This window comes from Haliotis rubra, unplaced genomic scaffold (assembly GCF_003918875.1).
Source record: "Haliotis rubra isolate DU_JTF1 unplaced genomic scaffold, ASM391887v1 Scf94, whole genome shotgun sequence".
In the NCBI taxonomy this organism is placed as follows: Eukaryota; Metazoa; Mollusca; class Gastropoda; order Lepetellida; family Haliotidae; genus Haliotis; species Haliotis rubra.
This window is the reverse complement of record NW_025767679.1, coordinates 488,800-504,340: the sequence shown is the minus strand read 5'-3', so window position 1 is coordinate 504,340 and position 15,541 is coordinate 488,800.

The following is a 15,541-nucleotide window of genomic DNA, read 5'->3' as shown; positions in this document are numbered from 1 at the left end:
TGGTCAACTTTGTCCCTAGCTATTTGACCGTGCAAAGCCATCCTCCATTTTGATTAGATTTGTGAGTACCGCGTGTCTTCCACCTGGAAGTATGTTCACTCACAACTAATTAGACTTTCTCAGAAATTCTTCTGCAGCAGCCTATAGTTCCAAGCCTTCGTTTTGAGTTGGAATCAGCCTGAGAGCATCAATGTTTAATGGCATTCCATGGTCATCCTTCAATTGCAACACACTACCATGGTCACTTTTACAGTCAGTCTTTCTACCATTCCGTTGTCTCAGATCCCGCCGCTACAGCTAATTTATATTCAAAATGATACTCTTTAAAGGCAAATTTGATCCTATTAGTAAGGGCTTATTTCTTTTTTTTTTTTTGAATAGTTTCGATTTTGTGTGTAAAATATATACAATTCCGTCAAAGTTAATTTAGTATGAATTTCAAATTTAAAGTGGGGAGATTATGTAGGTGTAGTGAAATAAGGAGACGTGGGATTGGGTTAGATTTTGAGAAATTCACTTTACGACTATTTTTTTCAATTTCACTTCGGCTGTAACTCTGGAGTAATAGTGTCATGTTTTTATCTGCCTAGATTAAGGGAGAGTGTACTCAGTAGGTGTGAGTGTTGAAAACACCCCTGTGTGAATTTGGTTTAAGGCCTTTGTGAGACATACGTGAAGCATGTCACGTCATGTATTCTTGAGGAGGTCTAGAAGTGTCGGAGATCTCAGACGTTTCTAATTTTGGTAAAACCCAAGAACACGGATATGGCACCGTTAAACCATAACCAACGCCAATCTGGAATCCAACGCTCCATCATCGGATTCTGCAACGCCCAAGGGACTTAACGCAGCCTTAAACAAAAGCATCATCGGAGCCCTCTGTGCACCAAAAGTAAGTTACAACAGTACGTGACACTGGAAAGTGTGCTTTGAAGTACAGCCCGTTTGAAATAAATAATAAGGAATATACCGTCACTCTTCATTTTGAGTTGAACGCTGGTTTAAACAGCAACAGTGCACCTATGTCGCGGTTTCTCGGCTTAAATGTCCTACTGGCACTGATCGCAACTTCTCGTCAAAACCAGGTTGAGTTTAACCCCTGGAAACGTAATCTGAGAGTCGTTTCTCTGCCCATATCATACCGTGTTTAGTGAGGAAATACGACGACACAGACTGGTTGATAATGACACGCATAACGTTCACGCAAAATTATGATGGTAACATTGTTCACATAATACAGATTTAATGCATAGCGCGATTAAACGAATGCAATCTGGGTTCTTGTTGTACGTTTCGTTTTAAAAATATCCTTCCTTGCCCTCTTCCATTTTGATCATTTTGTGATTAACAGAAGATCATTTGTTATACTTCGATCACAAGTTACACTATCTTCAAACATGATGTATAAATTGCATATTTTGACATTTATTTTCTTGATTTAACCCTGGAAACGTAATCTGGCCTCTCTGCCCATATCATACCTTGTTTAGTGTGGAAATCCGAAGACTAATAGATTGATTGATAATGACAGGCATAACTTTCGCACAAAATTATTATGGTAACATTGTTCACATAAAGCGTATTCTGCTGGGCACAGCTAATGCATAGTGCGATTAAATGAACGCAATACTGTTTCTTGTTGTTCATTTCGTTTTGAAAATATCTTCCTTGTCCTGTTCCATATTGTTCAGTTTGAGATTAACAAAAGATCATTTGTTTTACTTCCACCCCAATGCACAATATCTTCAAACAAAGAATGAATTGCATATTTTCAAATTTACTTTCTTAAAATAGGAATTTGTATCTGTGAAATCTAATTCTAAAATTACCATAGTAAAAACAAAGCTCTGTTGAAGTAACACCCTTACTCATCTTGGATCTGCGTCAAGAACCATGTGTGACGGTGTCACGCAAAATCATCGTAACTCAATATCACTGGTCAACTGATTACTCCAATGATGCTTGGGGCAATTCCTGTGCCACATATACTGACCCTCTTTCTCAGTCCTGTATCAGCACAGTTTAAGACACAGGTGTAAGACCCATGTGGTCTTCTATGAACAGCCACAAAGAGTTTGAATAGCTGTGAAGTCAAAGATTTCCCCGGATCAGATCTATCCTTCGGCTTCCTTCAACGAAATTGATAGGATTTGGTGGACAAATTCCTTTATATTTCGTTATGTGCGCGTTATCAATGCCACAGCGGTAGTTGTGAACACGATACTTGACTGTATCGAATTCCAATGAATAACTGCTCTAAAGACCAACTTCGACGACATGGGGATTTGCTTAAACATTCATTGCAGGGAACATAACGAACATGTCAGATAGGAAAGCTTTTTAGATTACAACCAATTTGTTAGGCATCATAAGCAGGCGCCACGAGTTCTTCCCATTTCCTGTGAAGAATCTTGTACCGTCAATATTGACGCATGCTATGAAACTTGTCATGTACCTCTCACAATCTCGGATTACACATATTTGAAGCATGCATGCATTGTGGCATTCACAAAACTTATGTCGCGTTTGAAGTCAGTATGAGTAAATGGTTCAAGCCTGGTAGAAGCTGTGCCATACTTCAGTTTCTTTGATATAAGTGTCAGAACAAGATCATGACCATTCTTCGTGACATATGTTTTACCCAAGTCTGCATACCTTACTGAAAGTTGAGACAGGACTAATCTTTTCACGGACATTTCTGTCAGAATAACATAACTGCAGTACTGCTCTGTGGATTTCGGTTTGATAAATAGAGGATATTTTAAAGTTGAAAGGGATTACCAATGGAAAGATATTGTCATAAAAGAGGGTGTTGCTTAGAAACATCACATCAGAATGGTTGACACTCATATATTTATTGATCGACTCTTTCTTGATGAAACGTCTTTTGATTTGTGAAACGAACGTTTGAAGGGACTGAATATGTTTTAATACTCATGAATACACGCACGTACTTTGATGTCAAAGAGAATAAATAGAACACAGAAAACACTACAGAAGAAATACCTGATAGTGTGCTTTAAACCTCCAAACTACAATGTCGTTTATATAAATGCATCTGGTTTCAAATTGTTTTCGGAAATTAGAATTTCATTCTAACAAATGTATTGAACATTATTTATATCTTTAGACACCTTTGCTAAAGGGTATATGTACTTGGTCAAAATAGGAGAGAAAACTCGATACAGCCAATATTAAACAATAGTACACCCTTTCACAAAAGGGAGCATATGAAGGTTTCCTCTCAAAAGTTATGAAAAGACAAGTTGACTGAAGACGTGTTTTGGCTCTGTTCTAATATCCAATGTGATAATTATGTTATGAATTCCGTACCTGTCACACTTTCCATGGTGAGGAAAATTCAAGCATTCACGTTTAACTCCTATTGACATACTGACAAGGACATGCCGTTCATTATTAAAGCATTCGGTCATTCCATTACGAAAGGATACTATCTGCATGAGAGTTCTCAAAGTGGATGCAAATTAAACAATCTAACTGAGCCACGTATTATCATTGTTTACAAAGGGAGACTCGACCATGCACTGTCACACTAATCACGTATATTGATTCAGGATTTAAGAGAGATGTAAACCGTTGGGAGAATAGTTTCAACAGAATGCATTGATTTATATTGTTTCACGTGATACATCGGAAACCTTTGCTAGAGTGTGCTATAAAGGGATTGTAACAAACAGCAACCCTTGTTGAAAGGTGATATTACGAGATTGCATATCAGCATGAACGGCTCAGGCAGATTCGTTCAACACTTCTTGGTGCTCACCTTCATGCCAAGACGTTTATTGTTCTTTTATGTGATTCTTTTCCATAGAAAAGAATGCTGACAACTTGTGAATACACAAGACCCTAGTGGTCAAATGTAACACTGATTTGGGATTACACCTTGTATGTAAAGAAAGTGGAATAAGACATTGTTACATTTGACCATTTTCTTAAAGGCTCATAGTTTCGACCATGGCCAGTTTACACTTGTCAGAGTGTTATACAAATTACATGATCTTGAATGCCAGTCGTCAGACTTAATTTTGTGTGTGGCAGCCACGTTGGCTGAGTGGGTTAGATCTCTAGCTTTGTGTGCTAGCGATTACGTGCCTCCCCATAAGAGCGTAGTTTCGAAACATGAACATGCTACATGAACGTTGAGTCGGGAGACCAGTTGGAAAGCCAACTGCTATTCGTGTGTGTGACACACGACAATTGAAACAAAAAGTATTGATCTTGGTGGCAAGCCAGAACGCATGTAGACAGTTTGATCTTCGTGGAACTGCGGAAGTGATGTAGACATGAGACGTTTACCTCTACGGCCTGTGCGAATATGGTGCTGACAAACGTTTAACTGTAAACCGAGGCACCTGGATTCGAACCCATGGTCACGGGTTTCTATGACGACTAAAAGACACAACCCCCCAAAGCGAAATGCAGGATCTTAGAGGACTTCATTAATTGGGATTACACCTTCTCAGTAAAGTATAGATGCTAGTTCTTTTTTGGTTGTGGGCGGTGGGATAGCGTAGTGGTTAAAGCGTTCGCTCGTCACGCCGAAGAATCTGGTTCGATTACCAACATGGGTACCATATGTGAAGCCGAATTCTGGTGTCCTCCGCCGTGATATTGCTGCAATATTGCTTCGAAAGGCCTAAAACCCAACTCACTATTTCAGTGTATCATTCTGTTCCTGACGGCGCAAAGCCACTACATTTAGACTGTATGAAGTTGTGCAAAGATATTTCGCTATGTCAACAATCTTTCCAATGGTTTATATCGCGATCAGACCGTATCGACCCCACCCTGTAACAAATGATTTAACACTAGTGGAAAATACGTACGTGTTCCATCAAACGAGGAACGTATCTCACTGATCCCTGAGTAAATGTTTCCTGATGACGGGAAGGATTATAGATGCCCATGAGATACAGCATCCACCACAAATAACTTCCTGTTAAGAACCAACCTACGCGCATCAGAGACAGATCTTCTCACAGATTCCATCCTGGAGTTAGAAGGCTAGTAAGTCGCCAGGAAATCGCTCAATTTCGTTGAATAGATTTTGTCTTCCCAATCTTTTTTTCTGTTCAACTCTTTTTTCAGTGAGTATCAAATAGCTGTTTGTATTACCCCAAAGAATGCATGGAATTCAAGAATAGGAAGACGTCATCCTCAGTCAATGATGGAAGGATCGGTACATTTACTGTAATGCTATACGTCACGTTAGTTCATCGGATGTGTGCTCTGACTGGAGGTATGGAGCATATGTTAAACATTTTCAGTAATACAGGGTTACTTTTTGGAAGGCATGGTTCTGATTAAAGGTAAGCTTCGAATGAAATACTGGCCAAGCCTTCCTCCTCACTCAATTTCCTAAGCACATCCACGGGACCAAATACTCTAAGAGTCCTTTGTTAACACTTTCAAGTTCTATTATACATCATTTCCTTCAGTTTGGTTTGAAGTTTCATATATTTTTTCCATTTCATATTTGATATTTGAATTCCAAGGAACTTATGCCAACACTTGTACACTCTTGTAGAAATGCAGGCCAGAGAAGATTTGGTCTTCACCAAACTATGGTTGTCCATAAGAGGCGACTAACGGGACCAGTGGTCAGGGTTACTTGGTTGATGCGTGTCATCATATCGCAGTTGTATCGCTCGTTGCTCATCGTATCAGTCACCAGATTGTCTGGTACAGACTCGGTTATTTACAGATCGAAGTAATATAGCTGTAACTAGCTTAGTGCTGCGTTAAACCAAAAAAGAAACATGTAGTAAGGCATATGTGACAATCAGGTATAGCTATGATACTATAAATGAGGCCCCTTTGGGAAACATGAACGTTGAGTCGGGAGTCCATTTGGAAAGGCAAGTTATGTTCGTGTGTGTGACACGCGACAATTGAAACAAAACAGCTTGGTTTTGGTGGCAAGCCAGAACGGATGCAGACAGCTAGGTCTTGCTGGAACTACGGTAGGAATGAGACGTTTACCACTAAAACTAGTACGAATATGGTGCTGACAAACCTTTAACCGTAAACCGAGGAACCTGGATTCGAACCCATGGTCACAGGTTTCTTTCACGACTTCCTCGCAACCCTCCAAAGCGAAATACAGGATCTGAGAAGACTACACTATATTTGGGATTACACTTTCTCAGTAAATTACAAATGCTAGTTCATGTTTGGTTGAATCCCATCCGGGATTCGAAACCATGCTCTCATAGGGAGGCGCCTTATAGGCAGCACACAAAACTATGGATTACATTTTGTAATTACAAGGTGTAATCCCAAATATAACGTATGTTACATTTGACCACGTTCTAAAAGATATTGTGCATTCACAAGTTGTCAGTATTCCTTTCTATGGAAAAGAATCACCTGAAAGAACAATAAACGTCTTGGCATGACGTTGAGTACCAAGATGTGACACATAAATCTGCCTGAGCCGTTCATGCTGATATGTAATCATGTAATATCACCTTTCAACCAGGGTTGCTGTTTGTTCACAATCCCTTTATAGCACACTCTAGCAAAGGTTTCCGATGTATCACGTGAAACAATATAAATCAATGCATTATGTTGAAACTAATCTCCCAACGGTTTACATCTCTCTTAAATCCTGAATCAATATACGTGATCAGTGAGATAGTGCAGGGTCCAGTCTCCCTTTGTAAACAATGACAATACGTGGCTCAGTGAGATTGTTTAATTTGCATCCACTTTGAGAACTGTCATACAGATATAATCCTTTCGTAATTGAATGACCAAATGCTTTAATAATGAACGGCATATCCTTGCCAGTATGTCAATAGGAGTTAAAAGTGAATGCTTGAATTTTCCTCACCATGGAAAGTGTGACAGGTACGGAATTCATAACATAATTATCACATTCGATATTAAAACAGAGGCAAAACATGCCTTCAATCAACTTGTCTTTTCATGACTGTGAATGAATGTTCCCTGCAATGAATGTTTAAGCAAATCCCCATGTCGTCGAAGTTGGTCTTTAGAGCAGTTATTCATTGGAATTCGATACAGTCAAGTATCGTGTTCACAACTACTGTTGTGGCATTAATAACGCGCACATAACGAAATAAAAAGGAATTTGTCCACCAAATCCTATCAGTTTCTTTGAAGGAAGCCGAAGGATAGATCTGATCCGGGGAAATCCTTGACTTCACAGCTATTCAAACTCTTTGTGGCTGTTCACAGAAGACCACATGGGTCTTACACCTGTGTCTTTAACTGTGCTGATACAGGACTGAGAAAGAGGGTCAGTATATGTGGGACCGGAATGGCCCCAAGTATCACTGGAGTAATTGGTTGACCAGTGATGTTGAGACAAGATTTTTGTTCATGACACCGTTTTGGTTCTTGATGCAGGATCAGGATGAGCACTTATGCGTCTTATACTGTAACATAGGTCTGTGTTGACTATGGTAATTTTATAGTTACATTTCACAGATACAAATTCCTATTTTAAGAAAGTAAATATGAAAATATGTAATTTATACATAATCTTTGAAGATATTGTGCCTTTGGGTGGAAGTAAAACAAATGATCGTTTATTAATCACAAAATGATCAAAATGGAACAGGTCAAGGAAGGATATTTTCAAAACGAAATGTACAACCAGAACCAAGATTGCGTTCATTTAATCGCGCTATGCACTAACTCTGCCCAGCAGAATACGTATTATGTGAACAATGTTACCATCATAATTTTGTGTGAAAGTTCTGCGTGTCATTATCAACTAATCTATTAGTCTTCGGATTTTCACACGAAACAAGATATGATATTGGCAGAGAGGCGACTCTCAGACGCCAGATTACGTTTCCAGGGGTTAAACTGAACCTGATATTTGATCAAAGTTGTGACAAGTCCCAGTAGCGACAGGAGTGCACTGTTGCTGACTCACTTACTTTAAAATGAAGAGTGACGGTATATTCTACATTATTTATTTCAAATGTGCTGTTTTTTTCTCAGCACACTTTTCAGTGTCACTTACTGTTGTAACTTACTGTTGGTAGGGGTTTCTCGGGTGATGCTTTTGTTTAAAGCTAGGTTGCGTCCCTTAGGCGTTGCAAAATTCGATGATCGAGCGTTTGATTCAAGATTGGCGTTGGTTATGGTTTAATAGTGCCATATCCGTGTTCTTGGGTTTTACCAAACTGGGAATTGCCTTGAGATCTCGGACACTTCTTGCCTTCCTCAAGTTTACATGACGTGATATAGTTCACATACTGGTTAAAGAAGCGTTAAACCAAATTCGCATGGGGATACATTCAGCAGTGACACATGCTAAGTACGCTGTCCATTATCCAAGGCACAAAAATGCCCACGAAAACATGACATTGTTGCTTCAAAATTAGAACCGAAGTGAAGGTGAACCAAACTGTTGAAATGAACAGTCGAAAATTGAATTTCTCTCAATCTAACCCAATCCTACATCTCTTTATTTCACTACACCTACATAATCTTCCCATTTTAAAATGGAAATTCACACTAAATTAATTTTCACCGAATTGTATATATTTTATATAAAGCAGAAAATAAGACCATACTAATAGGATCAAATTTGGTCTTAAAGAGTATCATTACGTTTTAAATTAGCTGTAGCGGCGAGATCTGAGACATCGGAATGGCAGAAAAATGGACAGTAAATCGTGACGAGAGTAGTGTGTTGTAATTGAAGGATGACCATGGAATGCCATTAAACATTGATGCTCTCAGGCTTATTCCAACTCTAAACGAAGGCATGGCACTATAGGTTGCTGCACAAGCATTTCTGAGAAAGTCTAATTAGCTGTGAGTGAACATACTTCCAGGTGGAAGACAAGCGGTACTCACAAATCTAATCAAAATGGAGGATGGCTGGGCACGGTCAAATAGCTAGGGACAAAGTTGACTAACGACGAGATTAACATGCCCTTGTTTATGAGATTGCTGACCACTGGTTCAGAATATGGCGGAGAGATAACAGTTGCTGACTGTCTGACCTTCTAAGCCTCTCACAACCGACTTAATCTGAGTAGTATACACTATGGGGCTACGGGACCAGGTCTCCCTCGTATTCTCCCGGCTGGTACAAGTACCTAATGCTGACTTGGTCCTGTAATGTTTTCTCTGTTTTATCGCGACGTGTCGCTGCCGACGACGATTCGACAGATTTCGTTTTGATGGCTTCGACGGGTCTCTTGCCCACGAGTCTGGTGACTTCGTTGTTGATGGCATCAACCACTCGCGGTAAAGCGTACGACCCATTCCGTGTTTCTGTTTTTGGGATCCATTAAATCCTGCGAGTACTGATGTGAGAACAGACGTTTGGCTAAGGTGCGATTGAATCTCTCGACTATGGCTTGGCTTAGTCTCACCTGGACTTTGTGCTTGGAAAGCAGTTGTGCAATACGGCAGGCCAGGTCAAGGGACTGTGTTTGTATATGCGTTGAAAGGCTTTGGCAACTTCGTTCGAATCTTTGGTCATCAATGGTTCAGCTTCCTTGTAGCGACTGGCGACGTCGACGACTGTCAGGGCGTACTTTTACGCCTCACCCTGTCGTGAGGTAGAAACAGGAGGTTGGCTTGGTGAACGGGATTCGGCGATGAAATGTCGAATTTTCTTCTCGGGATGGATGTACCAAAGCGCAGGCAGGTTAACTTGCCAGATGGCTTGTTTTTTAAGCCAAGCTTTGTTGACGTCTTCCGAGACAAGAAATTAATCCGGGGCAACATCACGGAATTGAAAATTTCTGTTTTAGACCTTAAACAGGATCCCATAAGTATAGGATATCTCAGCGCGATGATGCACATACAGCAATGACAGAGTCTCGTGGTCCAGGAACACACGTTCTAAAATGCGCCAACATAGCGATCTCCGACCTCGGGACACGTGCGGATTCGATGAACCCGGAGTCGATGGCAAACTGTTCACTCTGCAACTGATAAACTGCCACCCTCTACTGCCGCTGGTGGTAAGAACAACGACCTGGGCGATTTCCCGATACCGAAGGAGTGGTCATCAATACTCAGTACAACCTGACACACAACGACGAGGACGAATGGACGATAACCCCTAACCGACTTCCGCGGTAGGCTGTTCCACCTGGACGACGTCGAGACCACGGCCATCTCCAGAAACACGCAGTACACTCTCATCTTCAACGACGGCAACAAATGTGTATTAGTGCCATCCAAAATCGACTGGGATCTGAACATCACGCTCGACTCTCCCCACCTTTTCACAGACAACAAAGATCACTACCTGACGAAAGTTGTGAACAAAGGAACGCTGCTCGTGGCGTACATCCCTACGCAAAGACACAGCGTGTAGCACACATGCTGTCGAGCAAACCCAGGACGCAAAAGTGGGATTGCTGATGGTGTCGGAATTCGACAGCGTGGTAAATGTCCTGGAAAATCTGCCAGCAAAATCCACCCTGTACATCCAAGTCTACCTCGGCGAACCACCGTCGGTGCGTAACGTCGTCAAAATCGTGAAAGGGATCAAACTCCGCCGGGCCAAACAACAACAATACCAAGTTTGCTCCGTTTACGTGCAGGTGAACGTTAACGCCTACACCAGTCTGCAGGGAGTCACCGTGACCGTGGAAGACACGATATCACTCACCGAAATTTTCCTACTTGACAACATACATCTCATGGGCTTGAAGTGCACATCCTAGGAATTATCCAATAACCAAGTAAAAACCATTCGTAATGCATTATATATAGACGAGATGAACCATCATCCCAACTTATGCTAGCCGATCTCGGAGACACGAGAGGATTCGATCTGTCGGCGAGGAAAACACCTTGTACGCCATGCGCTTACAAGATAACGTGTACAAACGACGAGAAGTCATCATCGAATCTCAGTTGAACTGGATTATTAACCTGGTCCTGACCTACCCCTATCTTATCATGGATAATAATGATGGTGGCGTCTCGCTAAAAAATAATGGGATACTGCTGGGGAGGTTTGATCCTGGAAGAAGAACGTGGATGAGCGTAGCGCCATTACCAGATCAAACGGCTAACATGTTAGTCCCCTCTGAGAAAAAAGATGCGTTATTTTTACTAAAATATACTGATGTGCCAGACTCTTATTATCGAAGTATTTCTTGGGGATGCCACCGGAGTAGATATAAACCTTCTGCATGGGTTAAAAATATGCTGGCATAATCACCATCAATAAAAACGTTGTCGTATTTGTATACAACCAGGAAGAACCCCCACCGCAAACCTAGATATTATGATATTTCAAAAGGATTTTATTGAACTCCAGACCATTTATATATACGAAAACTTGTACCTCATCAGCTTAAAGGATATTCATCAAACATTGACTGAAGACCAATTAAATATTATTTTATAAAAAGAGTATATATACAGAATGGGACTGTACCCGGTCATGGATGAAGTGGTGAAAACACTGGAATCCGTAGACGGGTTTCGTTTGCGACAGATATGCAAAATCAAACAACAACTAGAACTTGAACGCGATACGTGGTCGGCATTACAGAAAAAAATATCACAGGGCCGTCAATTCCGTGGACGGTGTTGACAGCGCTTTGATTTCTGTCACCATAGGATTAGGCGTAGCTGGTGTCTGGTATTATCCACCATCATGGCCGCACCCGTGGTGATAGGGTTGATAGGATTGGCGCTTAAGTACGTGTCTCGCAGACTTGAACGTAAAGCATTGAAACACGACGAAATTAGAATTCTAAGTGAAGTTCAACACGATCGACGATCATATTTCCACCGTGCTCACCGACTCTAAAATCTCTGAGGAAGAGTTTCGTTTGGTGCTATCAGAAATCGCAAAATATCACAGAATGAAACAAGAGATTCAGACCAAGTCTCGTAAAAACGCCGTGATATGCGAAGACGAGAAAAAAACCTTCATAGAACAAGGGAGGCAACAGGCCCAACAAGCCTTCATTACGAAAACCAAACAAGTCATAGGAGATTCACAATAAACTGTTTCGCGACATCAACATAACCTGGCCAGCCATCTCAGTGAGCTGTAGGTAAATAGCCGAGCCAAGACACACACACACACACACACACACACACACACACACTGCGACTCGCCCACAGTGCTCGCTCAATGCTACCGAGATGGCAGCGAGTCGACCCGAGGGAACTGCCGAGAGAAGCGGTATGATTTAGTGGAAATCAACATAACGTTGCCAGCCAGCCAGCCAGTCGGCTGTACAAGCCGAGCCGAGCCACACACGGCGACTCGCCCACAGCGCTCGCTCGGTGATACCGAAACAACGACCCGGGGGGAACTGCCGATAGATGCGTTTCATTCAGACATCTGTAGCCTCGCTAGTCAGCCGGTCGGGCATCATCATCATAGCCGAGCTGAGACACAAACGCGCACACACTTATACTCGCCCACAGCGCTCGCTCAAAGCAACCCCAAGATGGTAGCGAGGTGATGACTGCCGAGACCTGCGTTTCATTCAGATAAAAACACCTCTCGCCTCGATAATATATAACAAGTACGACACTACGTTGGATTGGTAGCCTTTCGCCAGACCGACCCCATGCTCACTAAAAAGTGATTATTTTCTAAACTGTTTGACCAATTTTCGTGACATTTTGCATGCATCTCGGCAGATGGCTACGCTATAGCAAAACGGCATTGGGAACACTCTCGATGACTTCATTTGATTAATTAAGACTTAATTACGACAAAAAGTTGGACATTTTGCCTTTTCTCGACCGACCCCATGGTCACTAAAAAGTGATTATTTCCTAAACTATTTGACCGATTTTCATCAAATTTTGCATGCACCTCAGTAGTAGTATACACAATGGGGCTACGGGATTAGAGACTTCCCAAGGACTCAATTTTTAAATTGAGCCCTTGGGGGGTACCTGGTCCCGTAACCCCATTGTGTATACTACTATCTGTAACGTTATTATTTCATAGCATTTCGATGCGTTGCTGAAAAAGTGTCAGGTATCGCTTGCTTGTTACTGAAACATGTAACACCACTTTTGAATTATAAGAATCCGTAAGTTACTAAACCTATGAGTCTGACTTTTGAAACTTTTATTTCCTATGTTACATTATGTTGGATATATACTCCGATACCTCAATAACACAAAACATGATTTGCTTGCTTTTACCTATGAGCAGACTTTGAAGAACTGACAATTCCATTATTTAAACTGAAACTGCTTTCACTGGAAACTGAAGTACAAATATTAATGTATATAACATGCCTGAACAACAACTACAAAACAAAAACAACACTCACAAAAATACAACAAACAAAGAAACCACACACACACACACACACACGGGGATTTGTGATAACGATATGCCACAAAATGTTATTTTTCTGTCCAGGTTGATTTAAATGTAATGGCGTAGATATAGAAATCCATAAATGAGATTCACATTCCCTAATCCCATGTCGAATATGTTCTAATATGTGGCATAAAACAATTGTACAACTTAGAATATGTTCACACAAAAATACATTTTAACTTTTTTTGGTCGACATGAATCGTACATGATCTTTAAGTCTCGGATTGCCCCGAGGACCGCTTCAGTAGGCATTTTCGTCAAAAGATTCTATCGAAGATTCCAAAAGAAAGTAGCTTGGGGATGTGAGAAAGAAGTCTGAAATTTTACATCGTTCTTTCTTAGGGATGATAAGGCTTTTTATGGCGAGTGGAGGACCCTATGTAATTAAAACTACAAACATCATTTTGCTGTTTGCTGTTCTCTGTACATCCGCATGCTCTCATTTTCTTTCAGCGTGCTCGGGGAACACAGTCGTATTATGCACCGCAATCTGTTGTCCACACTTGCCCTGACTTTGTATTGGCGTGCGTTAAACACATACCTCATACCCGTGGGTTTTACAAACGTGATAAACGTCTTAGACATGCACCACTTCTGACTCCCTCCCAGAGGGAAGACGACACATGCTAGAATTAATCAAACCGACTGTCGCTTTGCCTTTCACTTATAGCTTCACAATCGACTGATGTAGCTTGATTTATGTGAGCAAGTGAGCATTGTGTACTTTTAACATTTATTCCAGCAATATCACGACAGGGGACACCAGAAATGGGCTTCACACTTTGTACCCATGGAATTTAAACCGGATTCGGCGCCGTAGCTGGGAATATCAGTCTATATCCTTCATGTTGCTTAACGCCACCCTCAACAACATTCAGCTATGTCACGGCGACCTGTAATTAATAACCCAGGAATATGTAACGTTGCTCTAGATAAGGTAGCATAACATTCGGTAATGTTCAAGGTCTAAGGTGAATTTGCCGACTCCGGCATGAAACACCATTCAATTACTCTATTTGATACATAGAGCTAACTGGATGTTATTTCAGTGTAGGGGCGGTGGGGTAGCCTAGTTGATAAAGCGTTCGCTCGTCAAACCGAAGTCCCGGGTTCGTTAACCCACATTGGTACCATGTGTGAAGCCCATTTCTAGTGTCCACCCCCGTGATATTGCTGCAATATTGCTAAAAACGGCTTAAAACCCAACTCACTCACTATTTCAGTGTATCATTCTGTTCCTGACGTCACAAAGCCACTACATTTACACTGTGTGAAGTTGTGCAAATATATTTCACTATGTCAACAATCTTTCGAATGGTTTTATATCGCAATCCGAGAGCATCGACCTCAACCTATAACAAATGATGTAACACTAGTGGAAAATACGTACGTGTACCATCAAACGAGGAACGTATCTCACTGATCGCTGAGTAAATGTTGCCTGATGACGGGAAGGATTATAGATGCCCATGAGATACAGTATCCACCACAAATAACTTCCTATTAGACACCAACTTACGAGCATCAGAGACAGATCTTCTCACAGATTCCATCCTGGTGTTACAAGGCTAGCAAGTCGCCAGGAAATCGCTCAATTTCGTTGAATGGATTTTGTCTTATTTTCCCAATCGTCATTTATGTTCAACTCTTTTTTTCAGTGAGTATCAAATAGCTGTTAGTATTACCCCAAAGAATGAATGGATTTCAAGAATGGGAAGACTACATCCTCAGCCAATGATGGAAGGATCGGTACATTTACTGTAATGCTATACGTCACGATAGTTCGTCGTATGTGTGCTTTGACTGGAGGTATGGAGCATGTGTTAAACATTTTCACTGACACAGGGTTATTATTTGGGAGGCATGGTTCTGATTAAAGGTACAATTCAAACGCTTCGAATGAGGTACTTGGCCAAGCCTTTCTGGTCACTCAATTTCCTAAGCCAATCTGCTGGACCAAATACTCGAAGGGTCCTTTGTTAACACTTTCAAGTTCTATTATACATCATTTCCTTCAGTTTGGTTTGAAGTTTCATACAGTTTTGTCGGATTTGACATTTGATATTTGAAGTCCTATTAACGTATGCCAACACTTGTACACTCTTGTAGAAATGCAGGCCAGAGAAGATTTGGTCTTCACCAAACTATGGTTGTCCATAAGAGACGACTAACGGTATTGGTGGTCAGGGTCAACGACTT